The sequence below is a fragment of the Scyliorhinus torazame genome, chromosome 11 (genome assembly GCF_047496885.1).
Source record: "Scyliorhinus torazame isolate Kashiwa2021f chromosome 11, sScyTor2.1, whole genome shotgun sequence".
In the NCBI taxonomy this organism is placed as follows: Eukaryota; Metazoa; Chordata; class Chondrichthyes; order Carcharhiniformes; family Scyliorhinidae; genus Scyliorhinus; species Scyliorhinus torazame.
In genome coordinates this window covers 216,769,399-216,786,970 of record NC_092717.1, presented here as the reverse complement: position 1 = coordinate 216,786,970, position 17,572 = coordinate 216,769,399, and the positions used below count along the sequence as shown (strand labels likewise).

At 47.9% G+C, this 17,572-nt stretch overlaps 1 protein-coding gene and 1 long non-coding RNA gene across 6 annotated transcripts in view; one reads left to right on the top strand and one right to left on the bottom strand.

Annotated features, from left to right (window-relative positions):
* LOC140385788 (solute carrier family 45 member 4-like) overlaps nucleotides 1-12,762 on the bottom strand; it is an 81,791-nt gene extending 69,029 nt beyond the window's left edge. Inside the window, exon 1 of one of the 5 annotated variants that reach the window (XM_072468308.1) lies at nucleotides 12,579-12,762. The gene's annotated coding sequence lies outside the window, so the exon portion shown is untranslated. Of the gene's footprint in view, nucleotides 1-10,576; nucleotides 10,685-10,808; nucleotides 11,029-11,054; nucleotides 11,580-12,578 lie in introns of those variants that run through there. The other 4 variants (XM_072468302.1, XM_072468305.1, XM_072468303.1 and 1 more) reach the window with 4 other exon arrangements.
* Nucleotides 12,563-17,572, top strand: part of LOC140385789 (uncharacterized) — a 124,435-nt gene continuing 119,425 nt past the window's right edge. Inside the window, exon 1 of the long non-coding RNA XR_011933476.1 lies at nucleotides 12,563-12,659. This is a non-coding gene — a long non-coding RNA (uncharacterized lncRNA). The remainder of the gene's footprint in view (nucleotides 12,660-17,572) is intronic.

The window sequence follows — 17,572 nt, the reverse complement described above, 5'->3', positions numbered from 1 at the left end:
TAGAATCTTGTGACTCAAAACCAAGATTGCTACAAAGAAATCACAGCTGACAGTGCTAAATTTGCAAGTCAGCTGCTAAATGTGCAAGTCAGTTCCCAGCTTTTTTCTTAAAATCCAACAATTAAGCCATGTACACAAGATTGGGTCAAGAGTTGCAATAAACTAATGTTCCTTCTTATTTAGAGGAACTGCTTGACTAATGCATTTAAGAGCATAATTAATAGGAGTAAACCACGTAACACAAAATCAAGCCATCTCTGCCATTCAATACAATAATGACTGATCTTGGGATTCACTCAATTTTCTCACCCATTCTTCACGCCCCAAAAATTGATCTATCCCAGCCGTAAACCGTATTCAATGATGGAGCATCTACAACCCTATGGGGTAAAGAAGTCCAATGAATCACAACTTCTTGAATGAAGAAATTTCTTCTCATCACAGTCTGAAATGATCAGCCCATTATATGGTGACTATTACCCAGTGTTTCAGATTGCCCGACTAACAAAAACAATTACTCAGTACCACCCTGCCCGACTAACAAAAACAATTACTCAGTACCACCCTATCAAACTTAACTTTTAGCTTTGTTTTACTGGTTTCATATTTCCAGTTTCATTTTATTGGCAAAGAGAGAATGTTTGGTCAAAATAATTTGCAGAAAATTAATGTTATCTACAAAGCCATATTTAAAGACAACAGCTGTTGAAACTAATCACCAACATACATACTGTCTACAGAGATAACTATACATAAATTGATAAACCACACAACATCCCGACTTGGAACGATATCACCTGGGTCAAAAACCTGGAACTCCCTACTAAGTGCACCCACTCCACAAGTTTAAGAAGGTGATTCAGCACCACCTTCCCAATGGCAATTAGGAATGAGCAACAAATACTGGCCTTGTCTGTGATGCTCATATCCTTGAAAGAAAATTCATAGTAAAATGAACCATCAGGCAGAATACCACAGCCTAGGCATCAGCACATGTACAAACATATGGAATTAGGAGAAGCAGGCCTCAGCCTCTCTAGCCTGTTTCATACAAGATCATGGCTGATCGGATTGTGGCTTCAACTCTACTTTCCCGTCTACACACCAAAACCTTTGACTCCCTTGTCAATACAGAGACTATCCAACTTGGTCCCACAAATATTCAATGACCCATTGAGGGAAGTGACTTCCACAGAAAATGCTCCCTCCATATTGAATGGGAGACCTTTGTTTTTAAGCAAAGTCCCCTAGTTCTAGCCTCTCCCACAAAGGAAACATCCTTTCAGCATCTACTCTGTTAAGTCATCTCAGACCTTGCATGCTTCAATAAGATAGTCTCTTTCTTTTAAACTCTTAATGGATACAGGCCTCAAAGATAATCTCTTCAGCCTCAGAATCAGTCGGGTGAACCTTCTGGCATAGTTAGATAACACGCATCATCCGATTCCCAGTGTAGAACAGCAACCAAAATAAAAACAGACCCAGAGACCAATTTGACATTGATATCCCATAATGTTCAAACAATTTAATCCAGTGCACATAGTTTTCAATGGATCAGTGCCATATAACTAGTAGGTTATCTCACAATATGCCCAACTAATACAATTCCTTATCCTGTTCTCTCACCATAGTAAAAGTATGCATACAGGATAAGAATATGAATTTTTATGGAACCATTCATATTCCTTTCTCAGGACATTTTACAGCATCCTGGAACACTGATTTGAGGCAGATTAATGTTTAATACAAGAAAGACTTCATTTATAAAAGTGCCCATCACTACCTCAGGAGGTTCCATAAGCATTTTACAGCAAATTAAATACTCAACCATGTTGGTATGGGACATTCTGGGGCTTTCTGAACTTCACTGAAGAGGACCCATTTTCAACCCCCCATCCATTTTTAAAAGTACTCTATTCATTTCCCCCCCTCCCCCCCCCCCAATTATGGGGCAATTTAGCTTGGCCAATCCACCTACCCTGCACATCTTTGGATTGTGGGGGCGAAACCCACGCAAACACAGAGAATGTGCAAACTCCACTCGGACAGTGACCCAGAGCCGGGATCGAACCTGGGACCTCAGCGCCGTGAAGCAGCAGTGCTAACCACTGCGCCACCGTGCTGTCCTTTCGACCCCCATCCTTGTTCATTGTCAATGACCCTACAATCTTCCTGAACCTCTCGTCTGTCCCATTCCCTAGTGGCTTTGTTCATTTGGGGCCTACTTTCTGCACCGCCCTTCCATCTCTGTTCCAGCAGTTTTTGTGAAAAGCCCTTTGCTTCTGGCTTACCTAGTTTTAACTGAACGCCCAACTGCTTTCTGTTCCCCTATAGCCTCTCTTACTAGGAGCCCAGTTTTTATACCATTTGCACTTTAGGGTCTTAAAACCTTTCTTCCCACAGAAACAAATTAAGGTTTACTTAAAGCTATATCTATTCCTCATACCCACAAAAATAAAATTATTCAAAACCATAAGCACTTCCTAACATCCAGCATTAGCAGTGACTTAGTTCAAAAGTATTTTGTTGGCTGAAAAACATTTTGGGGTGTCCCACGGGCTTGAACTGCAAGTCAGGCTTTGTTATTGCAACTTAAATAATTATTATTGCAACCTAATTTTGATCAATTTTTGCACCGAAATGTTTTAATAACATACTCCAACATAAGAGTGCAGACTAAAAAGAGGTTGCATTCCAACACTGAAAAAGATTAAAATATTTCACATTCAACATGTACCTTGGCTCAAGATCAATTTCCCGTAAGAAACAAGTGTAGAAAGTTATACAATGGTGGAGGGAACAAATAATCCAAGGTTTTGTTCCAGATTTGTCCAAATGCAAGATACTTAATAGGGCACTTTTTGGCTTAAATACATTTCATGCCTATAAAATTTAAAAGTGATGCGAACATGGCTGTTAACAAAACCTATTCAGACCAAAAGAGCTGCAGCAAGTTACTTTATGTGGTCAGAAATTATGATTAGATTAGCTGTCAATAACTTATGTAAGCAAACAGTGTCTGCGTGGGTTTCCTCCATCAGTCCAAAGATGTGCAGGTTATGTGGATTGGCCATGCAAATTGCCCCTTAGCATCCAAAAGGTTAGGTTACAGGGATAAGGAGGTAGCCTAACCCTAGGTAGGGTGCTCTTTTAGAGGGTCGGTGCAGACTTGATGGGCCGATTGGCCTCCTTCTGCACTGCAAGGATTCTACGACATGCAATACTTCAGCCATAGGAAGTATAACTCTGTTGTGGCAACAGTCAGTTCACGGAAGGGCTCAAGCTTTTGGGACATCCAAGTCAAGTGGAAAAAGGGACCATCTTCACTGTACACTTAGCACCATTCCAATCACAAAACTACTGCAACTCCATGGAATAAATGAAAAAGTGCAGTAGCTGGTGTCCATTAATCAATTAAACTAAATTTATTAAAAGTTGATGTTGGAAATTTTCTATAGTGTTATTTGAATAAATGAAAAATAAAAGATAAAATTGCGATTTTAATCCATGTACAGTGCAGGAAGTATTTTTTTTCCGAAGTAGCAGCGTCCAAAGCTATGTCACTCTGCAAAAATAAAGGGCAGTGTTTTACTTGGGTGTACAAGTGACTCCAACAATATTTCTTAATAGCTCTCCATCCACAAAGCAAACATAAGACTGTGATTATTCAAAGAAAGACAATGAATTGCTCCAGGATCACAAAATCATGAAGATTTCCCAATGTCTAATGTTGTAGCCCTAGCACAACAAGGCATTCATTTTGCCTTTGAACTGCCAAGGAACAAAGGGCTAGACAATAATTTCAACAGCGGCAACAGCCTGCAGATTAGAAAAACAATACTACCATTATTCAAAACCTTTTGGATTGCTACACAATACTGAAGTGGACTTGCAACAACTCCCTTTTCTAGCACATATGGAAATATTGAGCACTACTACTCTAATCTTCTGAAGGTCATACCCTGTACAACACCAAAAGCCTTACTGTGCAGAAGACAACTCTAGGATTGAATATGCACAGGGTATTAAAATTAAACTGTGGACCACATGCCACCCTCACTCCTTGTACTTGTTGATTTGAACTTGATTTTAGCTGTTTTAACTTTACTCTATTGGTAGTTATTAAACCTGAAAAAATATGAATCAGCAATTTGTTGAAGGCAAATCATGTTGGAATAACCTGATTGAAATCTTTGAAGCAATGGTGTTGACAAGACAGTATAGCAAGAGTTGTAGATATGGACTTACAAAAGACAGTATTGTTCAATAAATATTTGAAATCATAAGAAATGTGGAATCATGGATACAGTATAATCTGGTGGGGGGGGGGGGGGGGGGGGGGACTGTTTGAATGCCTGGTAATGTGTAGATGATTTTTCAATTATTTTCATGAATGATAATGGAGGGACCTGTCTGGAATGCAGAACGGAAGGTTGAAAGAGGAAAAATATTTGGTAAATTCCAAATTCTTATTGCAAAAGCATCATGATTTAAGAGGAAAACAAAGTCTGAAGATTTCATAGATTTGAGAAGAATAAATGAGGAGGATCCTGATGCATAATACTAACACCGAATTTGGCGAGGAGGAAGAGCATAATTAATATCTTAAAAAGTACAGTTTGGGTGTGGGGGGGAAAGAGTGAAGAGGGGGGTTACTAACTGTAATGAAGATATTAAAATTCAGCATTCATGTGGTTTGTCTATACAAATAGAAAGTGGTGCTCCTCAAATACCTGTACCAGCAATGGATCACTGTTGTTCACAATTTACACAAATAATTTGGACTCTACAATTTTGAAATTTATGCACCGTACCAAATATTTTTAAGGGTTTGGCAAATGTTATTTTTCGTACAAACTCAAGGGTAAGAAAATACACACCTTCCATATAAACATCCTGACTATGGTTTGGACCGGATCTCACAAATTGTGTTTATAACAGGTAGTATGGAAGATGTCAGACAAAATATAAGATATTAAACTCGTAGAATGGATGTGTAATTGCCAAATTAATTTCAAATAAGTATGTGAGGTAGTGCATTTTGGTAGAATAAGGAAGCCATATACACAACGCACGGGGTGGGGTGAGAATGCATAAACAGGACAAATCAGCAAAGATATAAAAATACAGATGCGCAAATCACAAAGCAGTAAAACGGGTTAATTACACCAAAGCGCAGAGGTTCATTTCTTTGGAGATGAAACTAGAACCTTGGCCGACCTCACTGGAGTGCATGCCACACATTTCTGGTCTGCATATTACATTTTAAAAAAAGGGTATAAAAGGCATTGGTGAAGGTGCTAAAAGGTTTACAAGAATTACTCCAAAAGAGAACAGATCAGTCAGAAAGGATTGCATTTCCACCTACACAAAGGCTCTCTGCTTCTCTACCTCATCTTTAAAGATGGTGGCACGGTGGTTACCACTGCTGCCTCACAGCACCAGGGACCCCAGTTCAACTCCGCCTTGGGTCATGTGGCGTTTTCACATCCTTCCAGTGTCTGCATGGGTTCCTCCAAGCAGTCCAAAGATGTGCAGGTTAGGTGGAGGCCATGCTAAATTGCTCCATGCTGTCCAAAACAATGTGTAGGTTAGATTAAGGGGTTAATAGGTTAGGGCAGCCGAGTGAACTTGGGTGAAATATTCTTTTGGCGGGCCGGTGCAGACTCCATGGGCCAAACGGCCTCCTTCTGCATTGTAGGGATTCTATGACTTCCTTCTCCATTCTCACTTTCAAAATTTATTATTGCATGTTTTTCTACGTTGATCAGAGTCAGCCAGCATCATTTTGCTAGGCTAGGTCTCTGCAGTTTTTCCTAAACAAATGCCAAGTTGCGACATGAACAAAAAAATGATTGTTCCCTCAAACCTGAAGCCTAGATTATTTATTTGCAGGAAATGAGAGTTTTATTAAGTACCTGTAGAGTCTCACTCAACACAATCTTCCATTCCATTAAAATTCCAATAATGCCTATCAATAGCCTTTCAATCACCTCTTTATCCCGGATGCCATATTTCATAGAACATATAGTGCAGGAGGCCATTCAGCCCAACAGTGCAGGAGGCCATTCAGCCCATCGAGTCTGCACCGACCCACTTAAGCCCTCACGTCCACCCTATCCCCGTAACCCAATAACCCCTCCCAACCTTTTTGATCACGAAGGGCAATTTATCATGGCCAATCCACCTAACCTGCATGTCTTTGGACTGGGGGACGAAACCAGAGCACCCGGAGGAAACCCACACAGACAAGGGGAGAACGTGCAGACTCCACACAGACAGTGACCCAGCGGGGAAATTGAACCTGGGACCCTGGAGCTGTGATGCCACAGTGCTATCCACTTGTGTTACCGTGCTGCCTTTTAAAAAAATTATGCTCAGGTTCATGTGGTAACTTATCAAATGCTTTGACAAAGTTACACAAATGCAATACATTTTCAACATCCATCTTAAGAGGTTAATCAAGTACAGCCTCCCTTTCAGAAATGCAGGCTTCCAGGCCCAATTAGCTCACAATTCTCCAAGCAGTTACTAATTTAATTCCATATTATGAGGTGCATATGAGCCACCAGGTCCCAGTGATGTGAACATACAAATAGGGGAAGTAGGCTATTTGGCCCCTTGAGGCTGCCCTGCCATTCAATAAAATCTCACTAATCAGTTTGTGTTTCAGTTCCACATTCCCATCTACCCCTGGCTTATCTGGTCTAAGAATTTAACTCTAGCGCAAAAATATTCAATGACCCTGCTTCCATCGCCTGAGGCAGAATTGCAGACCCTCAAAAAAAAAAAAAAACCCTCCTCATCCCTGTCCTACAAGAGTGACCACTAATTTTAAAAATAGAGGAAACATCAGGGCAGCCCAGTAGCAGTGGTTAGTACCATTGCTTCACAGCACCAGGGACCGGGTTTGATTCCCAGCTTGGGTCAGGTCGGTGTGGAGTCTGCACGTTCTCCATGGGTTTCCTCCAGGTCCTCTGGTTTCCTCCCACAAGTCTCGAAAGACGTGCTTGTTACGCGAATTGGATATTCTGAATTCTCCCTTCATGTACCCAAAAGGCACCGGAGTGTGGTGACTAGGGGATTTTCACAGTAACTTCATTGCAGTGTTAATGTGAGCCTACTTGTTACACTAATAAAGACTGCCCAACTCATCAAGACCATTCAGTATCTTATATATTTCAATTAAGTCACCCCTCACTCTTTGAAACAAGCCCAACATGTCCAACCTTTCCTCATAAGACAACTTGTGCATTCCAAGCATTATTCCAGAGAGCCACCTCCAACACATCTACAACCTTCCTTAAATAAGGAAACCAAACTGCACAAAGGATTCAAAATGTGGTCTCACCAATGTCTGTATAACTGAAGCAGAAACCCTTACTTTTTAGCTGTAAAGTCAGACTCAAAATATTAATACTATGCTGCCAGACCAAAGTTTTCCAGCATTTCCCGTTTTTATTTCAGAAATGCACAGCATCTGCAGTATTTGCTTTTATCCTTACTTTTATGCTCAATTCCTCATAAGGATAGCACTCAATTAACCTTCCCATGTGATGTATCTGCACATTAACATGTGCTTGAACTAGATCCCTCTGCACCAGAATTCTACAGTCCACTTAGTATTACTTGGCTTTTTTATTCTTCCTGCTGAAGTGAACTTGTGTCCAGAATATCCATGTGCAAACTAGTCTTCTTCACAACATACTTTCCTACCCATTTTCTGTGCCATTACCCATTCTCTGTGCCATTTTTAAATTTAGCTACTAGTGTCTTCATGTCCTCAAAGTCATTGATGTAAACTGTGAAAGGTTGAAGACCCAGCACAGATTAGTATGGGACTCTATTCATCACATCCTGCCAATTGGAAAAAGACCCTCTCAAGCATGCTACATTTTCTACCAGCCAATCTTCTGTCCGTGATCATATACTACCCCAAACACCATGAGCTTTTATTTTCCGTGGCACCTACCAAACAGTAGCAATCTCTTGGCAAATTCACCATGAAGGTCTTTGGGTATAAGGCATCATTGTCTATCAGGTGAACATGCACAAGCCAGAGCAGAGCTTAGTAACTCGAGTATGCTGATGGAATTAGCACGCTGCAGAACCTCAAGTTGCCGTGCCAAGAAATGCCAGGATTCGTCCGAGATAGCAAAACATGGAAACAGTTCAGCCTTTTCTCCTGGCCAGCTTTTACCACTGGATGGATGGGTTTATGTACAGAGGTACAGTGAAAAGTATTTTTCTGCAAGCAGCTCAACAGATCATTAAGTACATGAAAAGAAAAGGAAATAAAAGAAAATACATAAAAGATTAGAACGAGTAGAAGATAAATAAAGAGAGGATCTGTTAGGGAGAGCTCGCAGAGTCGCCTCGCTCCAACGTCATCTTGCTGAAGAGGAGAGTGCCGAGGACTGAGGCTTGGTAGACTTGCAGAACTGCTCTCTGCCAGGTTGCTGATATTCCACAAGCTCTTACTCAGCTTGGACATATCAGACTTAGTTTTTGTAAAGCATGTATAGATTTAAGCATCAAGTGACAGATTACTGGTGATTGCGGAGCTAACAACCATCAGCATCACATTGATACTCAGCAATATGGCAACAGACCACACCACAATAGTTGTCCACCTTATGCTGATGATCGAACCAAACTCTCAGCCACAAGAAAGTCTATTTGCCACTGCTCGTGTTTGGGGAATCACACTTGCAAACTGAATGTGGTGTTTGCAAAGCAGTTATCTGATCCACACTTGGTCTCCCTAGTTCCTCAATGTTGAGCAGGTCACATTACAATCAGTGAATACAATGTACTAAATTGAAAACAGTATACTAAAAATTATGTTCAACAGTTCAATGTGGCAGGTGATCTTGTGTGGGTGAAGTGTGGGTGCAGTGATTGAAAATGGCAGTCTAAATTAAGTGTTCAAATCTCATGGCGTACACCTCTACAAATAAGTGTGTCACTCAAGACGTTCAGCATTAAACTCATGCCAATGCAAAGGCACCCAAGAACACAGGAATTACAAAGAGTGCCATGATCACACCAACCGAAGCAAAAGTACACATTCCATTATCCCTCACTATACAAATCTCAAACGTTACCCCTTCAAAATTCATCAAGCCCATGTTTTTTTGGTGTGCCACTAAAGCTTCATATTCCATATACACTGATTCAATTTCATTCTCAGATGCTGGTTATGGCTGTAATCTGTTGATGCATGATCCACTTCACTTCTGGGCATAATTACATATTCTGCCAACCTTCTGAATTTCATCGTGCAAGAAGACATTAGAAAACCTGTAACCGGGCAGATGGTGGAAAAAAATCATTCTGGTGATAAAATTTCAAAAGGAAAAACAGAATCACTTGCATCTCAGAAAATAAGCAATGGGATAGAAGCAAATGTATCTATGACATAGATGAACATGTTAAAAACAACATCCCAGATCAGCAATTACAATGGGTATACAAGGGCCATAGAATTCAGAAGTAGTGAAGTTATAATAAATTTATATAGGGCTGTTAGATTCAAAAGACAGCAGTATGAAATGCAGAATGCTTCAGCAATGCACCAAATATTAGTGCAGAATAAGTACTCAAGTTCTGGAATGGGTCATGAACTAACAAGTTTACCCAATCAGAGGCAAGGTAACTAAATGAGCTGAGCCAACATTAGAAATGCTAAAATTAAGAAACTGGAAATAAACCCCCAAAATGCCATGACAACAGCATGCCAACAATGCAAAAATGTAAATGCTTTGAAGGACCCTTCAGCAGAATAATCCAAAACATCATGGATGATAACACAAATATCAAACTGCATGCATCCTTCAGATGCTAACTGACCAAATGTGTATTATAGATTTAGGAGTAAAATACATTGTTTTTTTTCTAGATACTTAAAATGGTTGACACTTTCAGGCAGCTCTACTGCATAGTTATAATTTATGGGCAGATTCTAATATTCTTATGGTTATAATTCCTGATATGCAGCTGTGCATATATTCCAGATTTGCTCAAAAAAGGGTCAACTGTACAAATATTCTTAAAAATGGTCATGCAGATAATGCAGCATCTACATTAAACTCTTCAAAGATTACTAAATAATTGCCTTAAACTTGAATTAAAAAAGCTAGAATACTATTTTAATTATAATTTACTGTTCATATATCAATATTTATAGAAGATACCGTAGTTTCCAATCGTAGGATCATTTGCTCCAGGGATTTTAATGTGATGCAATCTTTACCATTCATCTGCACCATCATGCACAATGAAGCCCTTGTGCTCTTTTCTGGAAGGCAGTTCTCCACCTCGGGAAACACCAAATATTTATTCAATATAGCACGTCCAAAGAGCTAACCCAAATTCCTTTTTTTTTTTTTAAAAAAAAAGCCTTCCAGCCTTATTCAGGCAACCAAAAAAATAACTCACTCGTTACAGTATGCTAAGTGGGGCACACATCGGCTTTAAAATGTAACCATCAACTAATCCAATGTGGTTCCAAACTAACGTTGATTATATAGCAACGACTGATAACAAATTCAGAATCTAATTTTTTTAAGTTTACCTCAATTAGGAAGTTTACAGTCTGGAAAGCCACGAAGATGAAAAAGTGCCCATTTTAGAGATGGTGGAAATGTAGTATAATAACGAAGGCATCTACAGCTAAATCCACCCGTTAGTGAATCTTCGACACTGCAAATACATATTTATCCTCTGCGCAATAGTATGCATTTTAATTAAAATTCAATACAAAATAAATCAATCGCTTTCACTGGCGGCATAGTTACCCTTCTCACCTCCAGCAAAGTGTTTCTAAATCTCTCGCTTGCAGTCTGCGCACCATAACTAAGACTTGGAACCAGGAAAGCCCATCATCACGGATAGTAAATGATCATGCGACCTTTTTGCCATAGTATGCAATCTTACCCTGGCCTTTTATAGCTGAATGATTTAAGATTAGACCAAACAAATGTGGCGCAAATTAGTTTTAAAAAAACGAGGTATGTCAACGGAACAGCTGACTAGGGCATTTAAAGACACACCTTAACTAGCAAAATGAAATTACGCCAGCTCTTTAAAATGCAATCATTCTGGATCTTCAAGGCGGCACCGCACTGCCAGCACGCCTCCTTGTCACTTCCATTTTAGGAGGCATAAAGGCACATATTAGCGGAGATTCTGCTGATGGGAAGTGGGAATTTCATTATACCACCCAAAGACAACAAATTCACCGCACTTAACTGTACAAAACCGGGAGAATCAGGACCGAAAGTCACCAGCGTCCTTTTAACAGAGCGAATGTACAAAGCCATGGACAATCAGAAAGCTGCGGGACAACAAACCAGGTCCCAACACCACACTAGGCCCAGCTGGGGGACCAGGGGGGAAATGGCTAAAATAACAACCCTAGGAACAGAAATGAATCGGAGCCTTTACTACAGCCCAGCGGTCAATTCACCGAGTAGATCGCCTGTCTGAACCCCGGGAGGTTCGTGTTTCAATTGTAAACTTGCAGTGCCCCACATTAACTAACAGGCGCAAGAGCTCATGGAAAAGCCCGCAGTAACGATGTGGAGTTTACAAACAGACGCCTATTTCCAAATGCAGCATTTAGAGATCTGCGCTCGCACCATTGAGACTGTTGCAGACCCCGCATCCGATCACATCATTAAAATAACACACCCAATATCCCCGAATGTCAGCCAGTGCGCGGCGGCCCAGATCCGGGGGGGGGGGGGGTCACTACACCATCTCGTACCCACTCCCCCGGCACACACAGTGCAGCCGGTCCCCGCTCACACCGGCTAAACACTGCCGACTCCTCCGCTCTGCAGCTTTCCTCCTCAGGTCATCACCACCCCCCAACCCGCAGCCCCAACAGTCCGAGTGCCCGCTCCGGCCCCAGGTGCCCGCTCCGGCCCCGGGATCCCCGCTCCGGCCCCGGGTGCCCGCTCCGGCCCCGGGATCCCCGCTCCGGCCCCGGGATCCCCGCTCCGGCCCCGGGATCCCCGCTCCGGCCCCGGGATCCCCGCTCCGGCCCCGGGATCCCCGCTCCGGCCCCGGGATCCCCGCTCCGGCCCCGGGATCCCCGCTCCGGCCCCGGGATCCCCGCTCCGGCCCCGGGATCCCCGCTCCGGCCCCGGGATCCCCGCTCCGGCCCCGGGATCCCCGCTCCGGCCCCGGGATCCCCGCTCCGGCCCCGGGATCCCCGCTCCGGCCCCAGGTGCCCGCTCCGGCCCCGGGATCCCCGCTCCGGCCCCGGGATCCCCGCTCCGGCCCCGGGATCCCCGCTCCGGCCCCGGGATCCCCGCTCCGGCCCCGGGATCCCCGCTCCGGCCCCGGGATCCCCGCTCCGGCCCCGGGATCCCCGCTCCGGCCCCGGGATCCCCGAGTTCCCGCTCCGGCCCCGGGATCCCCGCTCCGGCCCCGGGATCCCCGCTCCGGCCCCGGGATCCCCGCTCCGGCCCCGGGATCCCCGCTCCGGCCCCGGGATCCCCGCTCCGGCCCCGGGATCCCCGCTCCGGCCCCGGGTGCCCAGTTCCCCGGTCGGTCTCTCTCTCTCTCACCTTTGCCCTCGGACCGTCGGCTGAAGCGGGGCCTCCGGCAGGGATGAAGGTCCCGCGGTCGGGGAGCGGATTTCTCAGAGGGTGAGTGTGCAGGGTTTCCCGCTCAGGGTGCTCCGGGAGGCTGCGCCGCATTTCCCGGGGGGAGGCCGGGGGAGGATTTTTAAATTGAAGAAACAGCCGTTAACGACAACTTCCGGTGACGGCTCCGTCAAGACACCGCACGCGGCCCGCGCGCATGCGCCACCCCTCACCCCCACTACCCCTACCCTCGCCCCCACCCCCTCAACCCACACCCCCCTCAACCCACAGCCCCATCCGCTCAACCCGCAGCCCCACCCCCTCAACCCACACCCCCCTCAACCCACACCCCCATCCCCTCAACCCACACCCCCCTCAACCCACACCCCCATCCCCTCAACCCACACCCCCCTCAACCCACACCCCCATCCCCCTCAACCCACACCCCCCTCAACCCACACCCCCCTCAACCCACACCCCCATCCCCTCAACCCACACCCCCCTCAACCCACACCCCCATCCCCTCAACCCACACCCCCCTCAACCCACACCCCCATCCCCTCAACCCACACCCCCCTCAACCCACACCCCCATCCCCTCAACCCACACCCCCCTCAACCCACACCCCCATCCCCTCAACCCACACCCCCCTCAACCCACACCCCCATCCCCTCAACCCACACCCTCATCCGCTCAACCCACAGCCCATCCCCTCAACCCACAGCCCCATCCCCTCAACCCACACCCCCCTCAACCCACACCCCCCTCAACCCACACCCCCCTCAACCCACAGCCCCATCCCCTCAACCCACACCCCCCTCAACCCACACCCCCCTCAACCCGCAGCCCCATCCCCTCAACCCACAGCCCCATCCCCTCAACCCACACCCCCCTCAACCCACACCCCCATCCCCTCAACCCACACCCTCATCCGCTCAACCCGCACCTCCCCTCAACCCACAGCCCCATCCCCTCAACCCACACCCCCCTCAACCCACACCCCCCTCAACCCACACCCCCCTCAACCCACAGCCCCATCCCCTCAACCCACACCCCCCTCAACCCACACCCCCCTCAACCCACACCCCCCTCAACCCACAGCCCCATCCCCTCAACCCACACCCCCCTAAACCCACACCCCCCTCAACCCACACCTCCCCTCAACCCACACCCCCCTCAACCCACAGCCCCATCCCCTCAACCCACAGCCCCATCCCCTCAACCCACAGCCCCATCCCCTCAACCCACACCCCCATCCCCTCAACCCACAGCCCCATCCCCTCAACCCACAGCCCCATCCCCTAAACTCACACCCCCATCCCCTCAACCCACAGCCCCATCCCCTCAACCCACAGCCCATCCCCTCAACCCACACACCCCCAACAACCCACAGCCCCATCCCCTCAACCCACACCCCATCCCCTCAACCCCATCCCCTCAACCCACACCCCATCCCCTCAACCCACACCCCCCTCAACCCACAGCCCCATCCCCTCAACCCACAGCCCCATCCCCTCAACCCACAGCCCCATCCCCTCAATCCACACCCCCATCCCCTCAACCCACAGCCCCATCCCCTCAACCCACAGCCCATCCCCTCAACCCACACACCCCCTCAACCCACAGCCCCATCCCCTCAACCCACACCCCATCCCCTCAACCCCATCCCCTCAACCCACACCCCATCCCCTCAACCCCATCCCCTCAACCCACACCCCATCCCCTCAACCCCATCCCCTCAACCCACAGCCCCATCCCCTCAACCCACAGCCCCATCCCCTCAACCCACACCCCCATCCCCTCAACCCACAGCCCCATCCCCTCAACCCACACACCCCCTCAACCCACAGCCCCATCCCCTCAACCCACAGCCCCATCCCCTCAACCCACACCACCCTAAACCCACACCACCCTAAACCCACACCACCCTAAACCCACACCCCATCCCCTAAACCCACACCCCATCCCCTAAACCCACAGTCCCATCCCCTCAACCCACATCACCACCAACCCACACCCCCATCCCCTAAACCCACAGCCCCATTCCCTCACCCCACACCCCCATCCCCTCAACCCACAGCCCCATCCCCTCAACCCACACCACCCTAAACCCACACCCCCATCCCCTAAACCCACAGTCCCATCCCCTCAACCTACACCACCATCAACCCACACCCCCATCCCCTAAACCCACAGCCCCATCCCCTCAACCCACAGCCCCATCCCCTCAACCCACACCACCCTAAACCCACACCCCCATCCCCTAAACCCACAGTCCCATCCCCTCAACCTACACCACCATCAACCCACACCCCCATCCCCTAAACCCGCAGCCCCATCCCCTCAACCCACACCACCCTAAGCCCACACCCCCATCCCCTCAACTCGCATCACCCTAAACCCACACCCCCATTCCCTCAACCCACACCACCATCAACCCACAGCACCCTAAACCCACACCCCCATCCCCTCAACCCACAGCACCCTCAACCCACACCCCATCCCCTCAACCCACAGCACCCTCAACCCACACCACCCTAAACCCACAGCCCCATCCCCTAAACCCACAGCCCCATCCTCTAAACCCACACCACCCTAAACCCACACCCCCATCCCCTCAACCCACAGCACCCTAACCCACACCCCCATCCCCTCAACCCACACCACCCAAACCCACACCCCAACCCCTCAACCTACACCACCCTCACCCCACAGACCGCATCCCCCTACACCACATATCCCATACCGTCAACCCTTACCCACATACCCCCTCAACCCCTATCCCCCACATACCCTATCCCTTTAACTCTCTCAGCCCCCACCTGAACCCCCACAGATCCCATCTCCTCAACTACCTCTCAACCCCCACCCAACACACCCAATCCTCTCAACCCCCACATACCCCTTTGCCCTCAAGCCACACACTCATCACTCCCAGCCCCCTCCACATACCCAACTGTCCAACCTACTCCCATTCTGTCACCAGCCCACTCCCCTTGCCCTCTCAACCACTCCCCTCTCAACCCCCTCCCATCACGCTCTTCCATTCCCCACATTCTCCCCTCAATCCACTCCCAACATCCCCAATCATACACCTCATCCCCCTCCCCACATCCCCACTCACAACCCTTCCCCACATCCAACCACAAACCGTCTCCCAACATCCCCACCCATACCCCCAACCCCTTCTCCATATCCCCACTCACACCCACTTGACCCCCTCCCCACATATTCACTCTTCCCCTCAACCCTCTCCCCATTTACATCCACTGAATCCTCCTCCTCAGTCACACCCCTCCTCAGTCACAGCCCCCTGAACCCCATCCCTACTCACTCCCCCTCAACCCCCTCCCCACATTCCCATTCACACCCTTGCCCCACATTCCCACTGCATTCTCCCTCCTGCCCCTCCCCATAATCTGACTCCCTCAACTCCCCCTACCCTTCCGTCACACCCCCTCTCATTCCCCATATACCCCTCTCATTCCCCATGTCTCCCTCAAACCAATCCCCACTCTCTGCCTCCTAAACCTCCATCCCACATCCCCACCCAAAGCACCCCTCTACCTCCTCCCCACTCACTCCCTCCCAATCCTCACTCACCCCTTCCCACATCCCTACTCACACGCCCCTCTTAACAGCTCTCCTATTCCACAAGACCCCACTCACACATAGGAACACAGGAGTTGCAGCAGGCCATTTGGCCTTTCGAGCCTGCTCCACCATTCAATAAGATCCCGTGCCTAACAAAAATGGCCTAAAATTCAAAGACTCAATTTCCACAGTTTCTGGGGAAGAGAATTGCACGCACCAACAATCGCTTGGGAGAAAAAGATACTCTTCAACTCTGCTTTAAAAGGGGGATCTTTTTTTTAAAAAAACAATATCCCCTAGCTTTACTCTCCCCAAAAAGAGGAAACATCCTCTGGGTATCCACCCTATCAAGTCCCTTCAGGATCATTTCTGTTCACCTCTCAAGATCACCTCTCATTCTTCTAAACCAACCGTATAGACTTAGTCTGTTCAACCTTTATTCAACTCTTCAGTGAACTACTATAAATTGATACTCCAGATAGAGGCCAAGTACAGCTGTAGTAAAACCTCCCACTTCTATATTCCATTCCTTTTGCAATAAATGCCAACATTCCATTTTCCACCCATACCTCCTCAATCCCCTCATTTCTCCCCTTCAACACCATTCTCATCCGTCACACCCTCCTCACGTCTGATCTCACACACCTTCCTCCACCCCTCAAATCACCCGCCGCCCGTTCCACACATAACATCTCAGCCCCCACCCCCTCCCATCCTCACATCCCCTCCACTCACACCCCTCATCTCCCTATTGCCACAGCCCTCCCCAAGAACCTCATCATTCTGATCCTCCTCTTCCCACATGGCACTTCAGTGCAAACCCCGTCAAAAAAATCAATCTTCAAACCTCTCCTCTCACATCCTTCCCCCTCACACACTTCCCCGTCGCACCACCTCCCCTCGCACCCCCTACCCCTTGCCAATTTGCACCCCCACCCTCTCGCACCGCTTCCTCTACCACCACCCCCTACACCCCTCACACCCCCGGCACTACCTCACCCCTCGCAGGTCTACCCATGCAACTACATCCCTCTCCCTGCACACATCCATCCCCTTGTACATTTGTGCACATCCTCCCCCTCGCACCCCCAATGGACACTCCCCTCTTGCACTCACTCTTGCCAACAACCCCTACCATGCTCATATCTACTCCCATCCCTCACATCGCCTCACCCTCATTCGCCCATCCTGTCACACCTCCACTCCCTCACCCATGCCCAGACCCTCGCGCCTGTGCATACACGCTGCCCCCCTCACACCTCCTATTAATCCTTTTCCCCCTGTTGCACTCCCAGGTACCACTTTGCACCTCCAGCAGCACCTTCCCCACTCACCAACACTCAGCCTCGCAATCCTCCCCCACCCACTGCTCCCACAATACA